At 42.9% G+C, this 12,193-nt stretch overlaps 1 non-coding gene across 1 annotated transcript; it reads right to left on the bottom strand.

Moving 5' to 3' along the window:
* Positions 1-645: 645 nt before the first annotated feature.
* On the bottom strand, positions 646-804 carry LOC118596584. The gene has a single exon (XR_004946704.1). It is a non-coding gene; the product is annotated as a U1 spliceosomal RNA (small nuclear RNA).
* Positions 805-12,193: the final 11,389 nt, after the last annotated feature.

Consider the following 12,193-nt stretch of genomic DNA (forward strand, 5'->3'; position numbering starts at 1 on the left):
ACTTTCAAGATTTTTGTAAATGTTAAATCAGTAAAGCCTTCCAGCGATCTTCCAGTCTTTCCTCCCTCCCCGCTTTGCTTCGAGGATAAAGTTGCAAACAAATCAAAGTTGGAGAGACTGTCTAAACTTGAATTTGAGTGAATTAAATAAAGCCATCTACCATATGATGATGATTTCCCCCATTTCATAGTTTAAGATAGTGAGAACTCCAGTAACTCTGAGAAGCTAATTCCCAAGGTAGCCTGTGAATGAGCAGGCAGGGAGAGCAGCGTAGGTTGCCAGCCCTATCCTTTGGTTGTTCATCTCCATTGCCTTGAGTCAATTTTCCCACTTATATTCACCACCCAGTATATGTTGGATTATCTGTTGGTTATTGGTCACTTTCCTTTATAACGGGAACTTCTTTATTTTATTATTCAGGCAGAGTCTTATGCTTGCAGACTGGCCTCCTACTCTATATCTGAGGATGATCTAGAACTTCTGGTCCTCCTGCCTCCACCTCCTGAGTGCTGAAATGACAAGCCTGGGCTACTTCACTCATTAGTGCTGAGGTATGAGGCTTAAATCCTGGACTTCTTGCATGCTAAGCAAGTACTCTACGAAATGAGCTACATCCCTAGCCCCTGGAATGAGAACTTTTTCCCCCAGGGGAGAGCACAAATGCAGTCCCCCACTACCACAAATTAGACAAGTTCCCACATTTGGGGAAACTGAGGAGGTCAGCACATCTGGAGAACAATGGATAAGCCTCACCCCGGGAAAACCACCTCCTTGATCCTGGTATCTCCCTTGCCAGGTAGGTATGAATAGAAACTTCTTGACAGCTGTGACTTGGCCTAATTCTTTACTACTAAGCCTAGTATTGCTGGGAGTGTAGTAGCCCTTCCGTTATTTCCTTGCAAAATTGAATGTATTAAGTTCTTACAGGTATCCTGTCTCCTTCTAGGAATAATTGCCACTTTGTATCCTCTGAGTCTCAAAGGAAATAAATGGTAGGGCTGGATTCGCCTGGGGCCATGCTTTCCCCAGCACAGAAGCCCATCTCTTGCTTAGTAGACTGATAGTGTGGACTGTAAGTTTCAACATGTTCACTTCTGCGGAGCACAGACTCCCACCCCAGAGTCACCATTTAGCTGTCCTTACAAAGATCTAGGGACCTGCATCCATCCCACTTTGCATCCAGACTCTAGTTTCAAGGCTAGTCCTTTAAGATTCGTGTTGTCTTCTATGTGTGTGACTGGGGTATTATCTGAAGGGTGCTTAGGAGGTGAGCCTCCACATATCTAGAAATATCTGAGACAAGCTTTCGAAACCATCTGTAGCTTCCTGATGACTGTAATGCCAAGTTATCTTGGACTGCTTGGGCTTTGGCAGAAGCAGGTGGCCTTGGCTTTAATTTCTCCAGCCCGACTCAATATCCCCTCACCCTGTCTTCATTAATTGATGGGAAACAGATTTCCAGTGGATAAATGAAAGCTTGTATATTTTGAAAGAAGCTTCTCTGGTTACTATTGGAACATGGTCCATGAATTAAGCTGTGTGAGAAGTCTGAGAACTGAGAACTTGGGAGATAACTCCAAGGAAAAGAGGCAAAAGTCTTTTTTTTTTTTTTTCCTGTTGTTTTTCAAGACAGGGTTTCTCCATGCAATTTTGGTGCCTGTCCAGGTCTCGATCTGTAGACTGCCTGGACCTGCCTCCAAAATTCTTTTAACCTCTGTGTTCTCCACAATGTGGGTTATTCCTGGAATGTGTTTTCAAGTCCCTCCCAGGTGCCCTGCATAGGAGTGGGTTTGCTTCAGATTACCTGTCATCTTACTTTTGTTATTCAAAAATATTCCTAGCATGAGTTGTCCTCATGACTGTATAGAACCTAACTTCATATGAACTTTGTTCAAGACCATGCTTAAACTTCAGAATACCCTCAGGATATAAATTGTCTGATACCCTGAATAAAGTTGGCTATTATTGTATGAGACTTTAGCCAATTCATTTTTTAGGCTCCATTCTCATAGGTTCACACTACCAACTAGAGCTGTAGCAGTTACCGAGAAATAAAAATCAACACACCCACTAGGTTGGCAAAATGGTTAATATTTAACAAATATGATCGAGTCAGGAATGCTGGGGAAGGAACAATTATCGCAAGCATTTCAGGTTGGCCATCTCTAAGGTAAAGGTGCACATTTCTGATGTTAAGTAATCCCATATCTACTAGAGACCTCCTGTCAAGCAGCAACATACAAGGACACACATGCAAGAATATTCATCCCATAGGAAAACTGTAAACAGCCAGTGTCCTGCTGTGGCAGAGTGGATAAATACATTGTGGTATACAGTATATTGATAAATACAATGTGATATCATTTGTGTGCAATTATAAACACACAAAGTAATATTACATACTATAAATTGGGATTAGGTACATAGTAAGAAGTATAAAAGACAAACAGAAAGGATACATGCTGTGGGATGTCTTTCTGTAGGCTGTGAATATGTGTGGCTCTGATTGGTTGATAAATTAAGCTGTATTGGCCTATGGCAAGGCAGCTTAGAGGCAGGCAGGAAATATAAGCAGATAGAGAGGAAGAAGAAAGGCAGAAGGGAAGAGATGTGAGCCAGCCGCCCAAGAAGCAACATGTAATAGGACATAGGTTAAGCCATGGAGCATGTGGTGATACGTAGATTAATAGTTATGGGTTAAATTAAGATGTAAGAGCTAGCTAGCAAGAGGCCTGCCATAGACTATACAAATAATATAAGCCTCTGTGTGTTTATTTGGGTTTGAGCGGCTGTGGGACCAGGTGGTACACAGGAAAACTTCCAACTACAGATGCAATATTTCAGAGTGGCAGTTACCTCTGAGAAGCTGGGGAACAAGATAGAAAACGCAAAGGTAGACAGAGACTATCAAATATATAACATTTTATTTCCTTCTTTCTTTTCTTGACTCATGACAAGACCTTGTAGGCCAGGTTGCCTTCAAACACATGGCGATCTTTCTGCCTCAGCCTCTTATGTGCTGGAATTACAAATGCAAATCACTACTCCTAGCTTTTATTTTCTTTAGTTGCTTGTTTGCTGGCTCACATGGCTCTCTCTTGCTCTCCTCAACCCCTATCATTTTCTATTTCCTCTCTCTCTCTCTCTCTCTCTCTCTCTCTCTCTCTCTCTCTCTCGGTATTATGGTTTGAACTCAACCTCCTAAGTATGTGCCATTGAGCACCATTTTTGTTAGTATTCTGACCTGCCCCCTGGAAACCAATGTTAGTATTCTGACCTGCCCCCTGGAAACCAATGCTAGTGTTCTGACCTGCCCCTTGGCACTCTTCTGCATCCTGACATAAAAGCCTCATTTTTAAAGGAAAGATTCCTCGCCTTCCTCTCTCTCTTCCATTTTTCCTCCCACAAGGTGTGCATCCCTCGACCCTCCCGTTCCACTCACTTCTCTCCTTCTTTCCTGTCTTCTCTTTGTCTCTCTATTATAATAAACAATTTCCACAAGGATGCAGTGTTTGGGCTGTGAATGTCCACCTGCCACCCCACCACCATGTCCGCATGGTGTGGTCACCTGCCAGCCTGCCACTGCATCTGCCCAGCATGCCAGCATGTTTCCCTGCACACATGGGATAGCCTTAGGGTCCCCTGTGCAAATTCATAACAACTCTGTTCCACTTAAATTAATAACAATAATGACAATAAACCCTGAATCAAATAAGCAGTTGACATAGGGTAATGGTTAATCTTCATTACAATTTTACTGACTTTGGAATCACCTAGGAGACATATGTTAATCCTATTGGGCAAGAATAAGATCACTACCACAATTTTTGAAACAAATTTGAAGCAAGCTTTCTTAAATACTGGCCAGGATGATGGACACTGGCTAGGTCCATACCTGGAATTCTCAGAGAATGCCTCTGAATTATGTTAGTCAGGAGCTTACAAAGGCAAAACTGACAAGGGTATGGACTTCCTGCCTTCATCCAATCAGAGGCAAGCATGCATCCTGACGTACTTCCTGCCTGTGTAACTCTTGCCTATGTGTGATCAAGCACATCCTGTGCAGTTGGGGCAACCAACCTTAGTTATAGAAGTGAAAGCATGTGGTATGTTACATAAACAGCCCCCAGCATTCCAGGAAATTATCTGTCCTTGGGCAAGTGAGGCTTACAGGTTAGAGACATTTCTGTTTTATAGATCTCTTAAGCACAGTAATTTAAACTTAAAACATAGCTGTAGTCTCCACACATACTTCTACACATGTTCTGTGAAGGTATTTTGACTTAGAGAAATTTAACGAAGGAGTAAAGTTCCACCCTGAGTGTGAATGGTGCTGTTCCATGGGCTGGAGCCCCAAGCTAAATATAAAGGGAAATAAGGGAATGTATAGATACCAGCATATATCTCTCTGCTTCCTGACTATGGAAGCAATATGGAAGCAATATGGTCAACCACCTCATTCTCCTGCCATCATGATGGACTGCACACTCAAACTGTGAGCCAGAATAAGCCCTTCCTTCCTTAAGTTGCTTTTGTTGGATATTTTGTTACAACAAAGGGAAAAGTAATTAATGCACATAGGCATTTGATATTTTCTCCTGGATCTTTTCCTCTATGTTTGGCATGTTTTTTTTTTGTTGTTGTTTTTTTGTTTTGTTTTGTTTTGTTTAACAGTATCTTGTGCTTTTCTTTGGCTCTTTTTTTTTTTTTCAGTTTGTTTGTTTGTTTTTTGTCTTATTATAGTTTTGCTTGTTTTTTAGTTTTCTGTTTTCTAATGAGAGAGAGAAAGAAAGGATGTGAATTTGGGTTGAGGGGAAGGTGGGGGAGGATCAGGGAGAGGTTGGAGAGGAGAAACCATGATCAGATATAGTGTACAAAAAAATCTATTTTCAATAAAAATTTAAATTATGAATAGAAACGGAACAAGCATGTTGTGACTATCTTTAAAATAGAAATTATGTCATAGTTTCTTGATTTACTATTTTTTTATTCATACTTGTTTCATTTCCTCAATAAGACAAATCCATATTATTTAAAAACGAAACCCATTGCAATAGACAAGAGTGACATGATGACAATGGAAATATGCAGACGCACACGCATGTCTTTGTAGGGAGGGTCTTACTGTTGATTGAAGTTGTGACTTAGACCCCAAACTCAACTATTCCATTCCGGATGATCAACTTCTCCCTTTGGGGCATTGGGTAGTGAGTCCTGAACACCCTCTTAGGACTCAGCAAGGAATTAGCTTTTCACTTACTACAGGATGGGCAATGGATCACATGGCCGGCTGGTCTGTTGTCGAAACACACCTGGGCGCACTGTCACAAAGCCCCTTTCGTTGAAAAGCCATCTAGGGGATTTTTATAGCTAACAGGCTGCTAAGTCACGGTGGCTGTTTAGGGGTTAACTTCACATGTGGATCTAGTCAGCCTGGGGCCATTTGTGAAAGCCAATGGTGCACTCAGGCACGTCTCAGCAGGACAAGCCGACTGCAGCACCAGTCACTGGCTTTTGTCAGACATAAACACAAGTGTCACCTTGCACTCCGTAGACCAAGTCAGTCACCTAGGTCCACCCCACTCTCAACTCTTGCCTCTGGGTTGTAGATGCCATTAATACATTTCCAGTCACTTAGGTTCAAAACTTCCGTCATCTTAACATTCCTCAGGATTGACCCTTAGTGTCTACTCGGTCACTAAGCCCCAGTGGCGTGCCTTGCTGTGTTGAGTGCTGCTGTCCTGTGTGGAGCAGTCCTATTCTGCTTTAAATCTGACTGTTGTACAGATGGACAGCTCCAGTAGCCAAACAAACCTGCCTTGTCCCTCTTTCCGATTGGTTTTGCTTTGCTTCCTTCTCTGAATTCCTGTACCAAATATTTTCAGTGGTATTCTTCTTTGAGCCTTTAGAAAATGCCACCATTGCTGTTTGTGTTTCCATTGTTCCCCTTGATCAGGAAAAAAAAAATGTTGATACCTTCAGTCACCTCCTTTGCTTTTATTTCCTGTAATGGTAAACTGAAAGAGGAGCTTCCAAGGGTCTATCATAGCCGTGAGGAAGCCATCACTGTTAAAATCCTTCAGTCAGCGGCAAGGAAGCCATCACTGTTAAAACACAGCTCTTCCATGGCTAGACTTCCAAAGCTGGAAGTTCATCCTGGGGATGTCTTGGTTTTGTTTTTCTGTTTTGAGATAAAATGTCACACTGTAGTTCAGCCTTCAAACTCCCAACAGTCTCCTTCCCTCTGCCTTCCAAACACACTGGGAGAGGTAGGTGTGTGAGCCACCAAGCCCTGCTTTCTCTACAGACTTTCAAAGTCTAAAAAGTGAGAGCTTTCATGAACTTGGAATTTGAACTTCATCCAGCACGTAGTAAGTGTTCAATACAGTTCTATAATCATACTAGAGAGCTCGTTGGGTCTCGGCAAGTGACAACCTCAACAGGAAGTGTCTGTCCACAGGACGCGTCGGCCTACCACTTACAAAGAGTGTCATCTGATGTCTACTATTTCCTCGTCACGTCAGTAAAACCAGCTGGCTTGAGAAGGCTGTTTTCATTTTTGCCCAGATTTCTGCATTTCAAGCATATTAGAGGAACGCTGGAGTTTTTATTTTACTGCACTCTACATTCTACATTTTCATGAGAATTTAACATGAAAAATGCCACACATTCAGAGAAAGGATGGTGTAAGAAAAGACTCTCCTGATGATCCTGAGGCTGAGGGAGGGAGGGGGTGCCCTAGTTATTAGAAGAAACTGGTCCAGGGCCTGTCACCTTGAACTAGATCTCACAAATATCCCCACTCCCCACTCCAAGTGCTGCCCATTGTCTCATTGTGTGTAAGTTGTTTTAAAACGAAGGGAAACTGTTTCCACTTGGAGAGTGACTTTGCAAACACTGGAAAGAATGGGAGACATGTGGGGAGGAAAATTAAATACAATAAGATCAGTAATTTCTTAGCAAACTATAATGTTGTGAATTGGAGCCATTGTGCAATCTGTGCTTAGAGTTCCCAGGGCCCTAGCTTTGATCCCTAGAATCTCTCTGTCTCTCTCTCTGTCTCTCTCTCTCTCTCTCTCTCTCTCTCTCTCTCTGTCTCTCTCTCTGTCTCTCTATCTGTCTCTCTCTCTCTCTCTCTCTCTCTGTCTCTGTCTCTGTCTCTCTCTCTCTCTGTCTCTCTCTCTCTGTCTCTCTCTCTCTGTCTCTCTCTCTCTCTGTGTATGTGTGTGTCTTCCCCTCTTTCCTCCTCCCCCACCCTCTCTCTCCCTTACACATACAGTGGTGAATTGAGTTCTGAGCTTTTTAGCTCGTCCATATTCTCGGAGTTCTGTTAATTAGTATAAACTTGAGGCCTCAAACAGTACCTCATTGAAATTGTATGAGGTGCTTCTTCAAGAAGCTTTCTGCTAGAAACACTATAAAAGAACTGTGCACTGGGTGGGAGGTCCTTTTTAACAAGCAGCAAAACCTGAGATGAAATTTTTGAAAACCTGGTCTCTGTTCATGTGCAATTCATTTTCAGTATTATCCCATACCTCTCCTCAGCCCAGAACAGCCAAGCTCCTTGTGATTTTACTTCTAATTTTTACACTAATTTATTTGTAAACACTTTTAATTTTTTTTTTCAAGACAGGGTTTCCCTGTGTAGCTTTGCGCCTTTCCTAGAACTCACTTGGTAGCCCAGGCTGGCCTCAAACTCACAGAGATCCGCCTGGCTCTGCCTCCCGAATGTTGGGATTACAGGCGTGCGCCGCCGCCACCACCACCACCCGGCAATACTTTTACAATTTTTAAGTGGATTTTCTTGCTTTATTCTATTTCTAGAATGTGCTGGCTAGTTTTGTGTTAACTTGACACAAGCCTGTATTATCTGAAAGGAAGGAGCCACAATTGAGAAAATGTCTCTATACGGTCTGGCTGTAGGACATTTTCTTAATTAGTGATCAACGGGGGAGAACCCAGCCCACTGTGAGTGGTGCCATCCCTGGACTAGTGGTCCTGAGTGCTGTAAGAAAGCAGGTTGAGCAAGCCACAATGGGCAAGCCTGATGAGCAGGCCAGTAAACAGCACCCCTCCATGGCCTCCACATCAGCTCCTGCCTCCAGGTTCCAGCTCTGCTTTAGTTCCTGTCTTGACTTCCTTCAGTGATGAACAGTGATATGGAAGTGTAAGCCAAATAAACCCTTTCCCCCGCAACTTGCTTTTGGTCATGATGTTTCATGGCAACCTTAAGTAGGACATAGCATTATCTTAAAAATTTCTAGTCCTATTTTAGTGTTTCTCTGTGATAATTTTCAGTAGAATTCAGCTCACATTCAATATCCAGTCTTTCAGGGTCTAGGTCCATTTTATAGTCCTTGGTCTCAAAAGTTAGGTGTTGGAGCCAGCTGTGGTGGCACAGACTTTAAGTCCCATACTCTGAAGGCAGAGGCAAGCAGATGCCTATGAGTTCAGGGCCAGCCAAGGCTACACAGTGAGCCCTGTTACAAAAAACAAACATGACAAACAACTGAAAGTTGGGTTTTGGACCAGGCAAGGGGAGGTTTTTGGTTCAATAATGGCATGACTGTTATGAGGGAAACCCACTGATTCCTTGTTTAATCTGAAGCCTGCTCTACAGAGGAGAATGCATGCCCGGTACTGGGTCAAAGGCTCATGGCTGGGGAAGTTATAGTCACTATACTTTACTAATTTTGTCTTGCTAATTGGACATGATTTCAAAACGCCTCTTGAATAGTTATGTTTAGACCCATGGGTTAGTGCCTTGATCAAAGAAGCTATCTTTGCAGTGAATGACAGTTAATGCAGAAACTCGTGGTTGGTCTAGGTGCTGAGAATTAGTGGTTATTGTGTGCTGAACACTAAAGACACTCATGCCATCCCCTTTGAAGTTTACAGATCATCACAAAAGGGTTGCGGAGCAGAAAGAAAGTAAAAGTTAAATGATACAGATGAAGACTGAAATGCTGTCTTATGGCATTGCTATGCTGCTCACGAACTCACAACTGTGGTTACCTGCATAGAGCTCATAAAACCAGACCGGGAAGGAGTAAGTCATAGATGAGGGAGGGGGCTTATGGGGCCCTGTTTCAACTACGGGAGCTAACATTCTTGAGGGATGCTGTAGGAGATATAGTCATTGTCTTCAGTGACACAGCCACTGAGGAGTGGAGTTCTCAGTCTTTTTTCAGTGGATAGCGTCACACAAGTGGCCCTGGTTAAACCCAGCGGGGTCAGAAAGGGAAAACAAAACAAAACAAAACAAAAAGTGAAAGTGGGATAGGGACTTAGGAGGAAGGGGGTTTGCTGGATGTTAGTAGAAGGATTAGAGAGGGTGAACAGATGAATATAACCGTGTGTGTGTGTGAGTGTGTGTGTGTATTTGTTGAAGAATACATTAATTTTCAAAAGTTGGTATTGGAATTTCACTTATAAAAGATTCAAGCTTGACCTACATATAAAATCCCCATTTACAAGCAATTTTCATTCTCCAGAGAGGGTTCTTGAGTCCCCACTATACTCCTAATAACTCATGTTGTTTTGGTTGACCAGTGCTCTAGTTTTATTCATCGATTATAGACAGTGCCTATTATGTGTTTGTCAAACCAATGAATAACTTTAATTTCAGTTTTTCCAAAATTAATTTCTTGGTCCATATTTGTGGTGGTTTGGATAGGTATGTCCCCTATGGACTCATGTGTTTGAATGCTTGGCCTATAGGGAGTGGCACTATTAGGAGGTGTGGCCTTGTTGGAGGAAGTATGTCACTATGGGGGTTGGCTTTGGTGTCTCATATGCTCAAGCTATGCCCAGTGTGGTACTCAGTTCACTTCCTGTTGCCTGTGGATAAGCTGTAGAACTTTCAGCCCCTTCTTCAGCACGTCTGCCTGCACATCACTATGTTCCACCATGATGATAATGGACTAAACCTCTGAACTGTAAGCCAGCCCCAATTAAATGTTTTCCTTTATAATAGTTGCTATGGTCATGATGTCTCTTCACAGCAATAATCATCTCAACTAAGACAACCTTCTACCACTTGCCTCAAACTGTAGTTCTTACACTGATTTCTTGCCTCTTCCAAGCTCTTTGATAACAGTTAGACCTAATGGGGCAAAGAATTCTAGCAATATACCATTTGGGATAGACCAGCATCCATTCAAACAGCATCTGGTTTCAATAGGAAGCTATTGGTCAACACATATTAATTATTCAGTACCTACACTGCAGTATCTCCCACTCTATAGAATATCATTGTGGGGTCTGGAAAGAGAATCCACTATGACATCCCTGGGGTGGGGGTGGTGGAACATATCATGTAGCCTCTTGGGAAGTCACTCACATGCTTCAATGTAAGAATGCTACTCCAGTCAAATCACCTTCCAGAAACGGTCTTAAGAAAACACCTGAAATTTGGAACTGACTTTCCCAGGAGTTTCCCCTTGCATACAGGCTTGCCCACATGGCGAGAATGGATCCAGTCAGTGCCAAGCCCTGTTAAATCAGCAGGTCATACTTCAGGGCTCCAGCTCCAGGAACTACAATGGGGCAAAAGTTACATCAACATGTTCTAATAGCTCTACAGTCTAGGGAGTTGGACAAAGGAGAGGGGGTCAGGAGAAACATAAGCTGCATAAATAAAGGATATTGACTGACAGGCTACTACAAAGAATAGATGAAGGAACATTCTAGTGGTTCCAGGTGTTATTGAGCTTAATATATCTGCAAAAAAATATGCCATAGGGTGCAACATGTGACTGGCTTCTGCTCAGCCATTTAGAAGAAGAAAGCTTGGGCTGGAGACATGGCTAAGTGGCAGAGCACCTGATGAACACAAAAGATGCCCTAGGGTCAATCCTCAGTATTGCAAGAGGAAAAAACTTGAGTGGAATTCACTACACATGTCCTTCTTCTATTAGTGGCTTCTGAATTACTAAAAAGAAAGTTGTCGAAATGATTACTTTCTTGGGAGAAGAGAAGTCAGGAATAGAATAAAGAGCATCATTTATTTTCTTTGTAAGGAAGTAGGAGTGTTAAATAGTCCTTGATGTATAGTGTGTGTGTTACAGACTTTCCTGGGGAAAAACAACACACACACACACACACACACACACACACACACACAGAGAGAGAGAGAGACAGAGAGAGACAGAGAGAGAGAGAGACAGAGAGAGAGAGAGACAGAGAGAGAGAACATCTACTCACCCCAGAAAAGGAGCCTACAAAAGATCAAAGTACACCACACACACACACACACACACACACACACACACACACACACACACACACCTATCTACCCCAGAAAAGGAGTCTACAACAGATTAAAGTAGTCATTGCACCAATATCTAATTTGGTGAACCAGTAGGTTTTATTGGAGCTACTTACAGGAATATGGGTGAGGGGTTTCTTACAGGAGCAGAGGTGACTCAAAGATGGCTGTCTCACAAAAGCTTACTCCAGCATCAGCACCAGCTCATGAAAGCTAGGAACCTGGAGCACACCTGCAGACACTCAACAGGTTGGAGAGTGTCTTTTCCAATGGCTAAGTTGGTCTGAGTCTCTTCTAGGCAGCTTTGGCTGTCTGTTTCCTCTACACAGTTCAGGTGGTCGCTACTTCTCTTAGGCTGTTTTTGTTACCACTGCATAGACTGAGCCTCTTCCAAAGCAGCTCAGTTCATCTGAGAGTCTTTTTCACAGCTCACCTTGTCTGAGAGTGAGCCTCAACTGCCTTTACTGTTGATATACTCTTGGAGAAGGAGGGGCCTAGTGAATCTGGTCAGTTTTAGGGACTTCCTGAAGCTATTTTGAGTCATTTCCTTCCTGTCTTAATCAGGTTCCCTGCAGGACAGAATGTTCCAATCTTGGGAGAAACTGCTAGAACAGAAAAATGAGTTGGCTGCAAGGAAGGAAGTTTGCTCTAGAGAGAATCTTCCAGAAGGAGCTCTAGTGCAATACAGGAAGCTTGAGCCTGGGGAAGAAAGTGCCGCAACCTCTGTGCAAAGCGTGGCCAAGACAGTGGGTGTGGCGTTTCAGTCTGCAGGCAGCCTTTTAACCTTTCTGTTGACTCTCATCTCAACTATCGGGTCCTTAAGCACTTGCTGGACTATCCTATTGTGTAATTCCATACAATGATTTACTTGATTATTCTTTTATGGACAACACTCCACCCCGGGTTGGGGAAGTTTAGAAAGAA

This window comes from Onychomys torridus, chromosome 15 (genome assembly GCF_903995425.1).
Source record: "Onychomys torridus chromosome 15, mOncTor1.1, whole genome shotgun sequence".
In the NCBI taxonomy this organism is placed as follows: Eukaryota; Metazoa; Chordata; class Mammalia; order Rodentia; family Cricetidae; genus Onychomys; species Onychomys torridus.